This window comes from Triticum aestivum, chromosome 3A (genome assembly GCF_018294505.1).
Source record: "Triticum aestivum cultivar Chinese Spring chromosome 3A, IWGSC CS RefSeq v2.1, whole genome shotgun sequence".
NCBI lineage: Eukaryota > Viridiplantae > Streptophyta > Magnoliopsida > Poales > Poaceae > Triticum > Triticum aestivum.
In genome coordinates, this window is record NC_057800.1 from 561,853,668 (window position 1) to 561,857,560 (window position 3,893).

General features: G+C 45.9%; 1 pseudogene across 1 annotated transcript; it reads right to left on the reverse strand.

Moving 5' to 3' along the window:
- Nucleotides 1-349: 349 nt before the first annotated feature.
- On the reverse strand, nt 350-3,368 carry LOC123062231 (uncharacterized; annotated as a pseudogene). Its single transcript, XR_006429592.1, has 4 exons — nt 2,957-3,368; nt 2,750-2,860; nt 1,666-1,735; nt 350-705 (listed from the first exon to the last, which is right to left on the reverse strand). The product of XR_006429592.1 is annotated as an uncharacterized protein (transcript).
- Between the last annotated feature and the right edge of the window lie 525 nt (nt 3,369-3,893).

Genomic DNA, 3,893 nt, shown 5'->3' on the forward strand with positions numbered 1-3,893 from the left:
AGGCAGATATTTTTTTTAAGGGAATACACAGATATTTTTAGAGTTGATCACAAAACCTAGCACTCTCCCACGGTCCCACACAAAAGGTGAAGGTATGCCAAGTTCGCATCTCACCTGGCATGTGGCAAAAAAAAGGTTGCTCTCACGTGAGATATCGAGTTGGTATCATCATGTTTTTACTGAATTATTTTGAAATGCTTATATATATGAACTGAATTTTCAAGCATAGGGATGCAATTTTTTAAGCAGGCTTAGTTTGATTAACCCTTGGTGTAATCAAAGGGCTTTTTAAGGGCGGTAGAAGTCAGTTTAGAACAAACACTTTTTTGGTTCTCTTGGCAACTCAGCATTGTGTTCTCAACGGCTCATGAATATAACAAATGTATTACATGTTGAAAACAATTTATCGCGGCACAAACTGAGCCCAGGGCGCATACAAGATTACCCTCGAAATTACTTGCTAATCCTGCTGTGTTCCAGACAACCATATCTCGTTCCATCAAGTGATGCAGCAGCTCAAGATACACAAGGATGTTGGTTCTCCGTGGGCTCGTCTATTTGCGGTCTTGTAGCTTCATCAGGCACTGTGGGTAGTCTGGGTACAAACAACATCAGCTAGGTAGTGGGAAGGAACCAATCTGGCATGCGCGCCTACTTATGTGCTATAGAAGATGAGTCCATGACGCTGCATGATTTGTCCATGAACTGCAAAATGGGTACAAGAAGTGAAGGAGATCAGTACTTGCCAAACAAGTAGGCCGATATCACAGCGTATCTAGCAAACGTGTGCATATTTCTTACAAATACAATCCACAATATAAGGAGGTCAAAATAAAGATTTGTTCTTCAACAACTACCAAGAGAACCTACAAATTCTATTGGGGTGATAAGAAGAGCGCATACAACCCACTGGAGAGAACCAATTACTGACAGAATACTGACACCACCACAGGGTATGAGTGAACCCCACTCAGAATTCAGATCAAACCATGTATATATAAGCATTCCAACAACTGAGGAGTAACTAATGAAACTTATCATGACAAGAAACCAAAAGCTATACACAACGACCAATAATCTTTTTATTTTTCGGGGATTAACCACCAATAGTTGATGAGTCCTAAACCACACACCAAGAATACTAGGAAGTGCTTAAACCAGAAATTGCACAGGATTATGGTTGGCTGAGCCCACTGCGAATGAAAGGTTCAATGGCCCTACTGATCAGTCATTACCAGCATATTTCTCTCAGGCATTCAACACTGGATTCACACCCACTGAGATTTCTTAACATACATTTGAGAGGAAAATTCAGCAAAACATTGCTCAGGCTGTCAGGCATGTATATGAATTAACTCGGCATAACAAGACCAACATCTTAAGAGGACATTAAGACAAAGTTTGAAGAGGGCCACATATTTGTAATGAGTCATGCTATGCAGACAAAACAATCGAACAAAGCCCCTTCTGTAAGATTGTTAAGGTATTGTTGCATGCTTGCATACTAAATTACATTTCGCCAACACATACTTGGAGTTCTAATAAAGATACACCCTCCGTAAAGAAAATATAAGAGCGTTTGGGAGTACTTCATAACTAATCAAAACACAAAATGCAAGTATGTAACCGAACTACAGAAGTTAAAATATCAAGTTAAAGTCATACCTTCTTCATGGAGTGTAATTCCCGGCCAAATGGTTCCAAGAACTTCCATCTCTATATCTAGGGGCCAAACCTGCATAGAGATAACAAAATAGTAAATATCAAAATTAGCGAATAACTTTTGACTGCTTATGATCTGCAACATTTCAGGCTAGCCACATTTTGGCTATACATACTATTGGCACTATACCAAAATAGTAAACATGCAGAAAATGAAAGATAAACAAGCAAAAGAAAAACACTACATGTGTGTATGTATATGTAAATATTGATCAGGCTAAAGGCACAGCTAAGTGAACTTCTCAAGTATTTGGATGCCATATATGTGACAATTTATTTAGAAATCCATTTAGAAGCTTGAAACCATCAACAAGAGAATGAAATGGGCTATAGTACTCCCTCCGATACATATTACTTGTCACAGTCCTAGTGCAAATTTGTACTGCAGTTGTACTAAGACTGCGACAAGTAATATGGACCGGAGGGAGTATAAGAGTTCTGACGTAAACATACACACCATGATATGCAAACAAACAATGATCTCAGACAATTGCCGGTGGTTTATTTTATCAAATTTGAGATACTGTATGAATCGTATAATGCTAACCGTATCCAGTGGTCATAGACTAGTTTCCCACAACAGAAGCAACACATCACTAATTACATGATTGCTTTCCATCAAGTGAACGTCATCTTTTTTCTTTCAATTGGTGTGACTAAGAAACCTGCAAACAAACTAACAGAACATGTGTGGGCTAATAAAAGCATAGCGCACACAACTACGGATGATAATCAGCAAACAACCACAATCACCGAAGTATCCAGCCAGAGGCGGAATCAACCTAATATTAATTTATGACACGGAATCAAGTGGATTTATTCAACCATGATGCAGAATTGAGCGAATCTATTCGATCATGATGAAGAATTGATCGATAACACGCATGGCACGCTTCACCTCACAAACAATAATCACAGCATTTAACAGCTAGATCGATAACACTGTGACGATCAGATACTGCTAGACAGATAGATCAACATGATGAGCGTAACGATCAGATACGGAGAGGCATAGATGGATTTGTACCTTGAGTCCCATCAGCCGCAGAGGCGCCTGCTGGCCGGGCACGAGGCACTCCGGGCCAGCAGCCTCAGCTACGGCCTCCATGGCCAGCCCCATCCCTATCGGATCCGGATTCTGCAGAGAGAGAGATGGGGATCAAAATCAGGCCTCTCCCTCACCTACCCACCAACCGACGAAAATTGAACCAAACCAAGGCGGAGCGGTACGTACCCTCATGATGGCGAGGGCGTACGCGGAGGAGTCGTCCTGGGCGACGCGGAGGACGGGGGCGTGGTGGATGCGCGGGACGGGACGGATTCCGGCGGAGCCGGCGGCCGCGACGCGCCAGGGCGCGTCGTCGCCGGCGAGGTGCGGGCGCTTGGAGGCGGCCGCGGTGGGCGAGACGGACGAGGCCGTGGCCGGGGCGGCGGAGGCCGCCGCGGGCAGGGCGGCGGGCGAGGAGGCGGTGGTGGTGGTGAGGGACGCCATCGGGAGGAGGGGGGGAGCAGGGAGCGGTGGGGCGCTCGCTCGCTCCGGTCCGGAGAGGATAAGGCGGGGGGAGGAACGGAGGGGGAGACGAGGCCCGTTCCGTATGCGTGTTGGCTCGCTCGCGTGTGGGGAGCGACGCGAGGGTGCGGGGGGGAGGGGGAGGGGTATCTTATACGGCGGGGCCACTTTATGCGACGTGGGTTGGGGGGTGGGTCGGACCCGGCCGCGACGCGGTAGCGGTGCGTCCGGTTCTGGGAAGGCGGCTGGTGGGGGTGGGGTGGGGTGCGGTGCGGTGCCAGGTCCGTGACGCGTGGGGCCGGTGGCGTGTTGGGAAATCCGGACTACGGAGCCGCTTCGTGGAAGGAAGAGTTGGAGTTCGGCTTTGGGGCCGTCCGGTGACCAATGATCTGTCGAGATGTGTTGTTTGCTAGTACTATTGTTTTCTCTTGGACGTTTATATTGGTCAAGGTAAGTGCTAGTTAGGAGTTTTTATAACGAGATACAAGGAGAGTTGTTTATTTTGTGCGAAAAGTGCACCGGAGAAGGGGTGGCTTACCTTCCTTTTTTAAACACGAGAAGGGATTCTGGATCTGGTATTAAATTAAGAAAAACAGTATCCTCTCTATAAAGAAATATAAAAGCGTTTAGAGCATATAATATTGTGTGTAGAATCACAAAG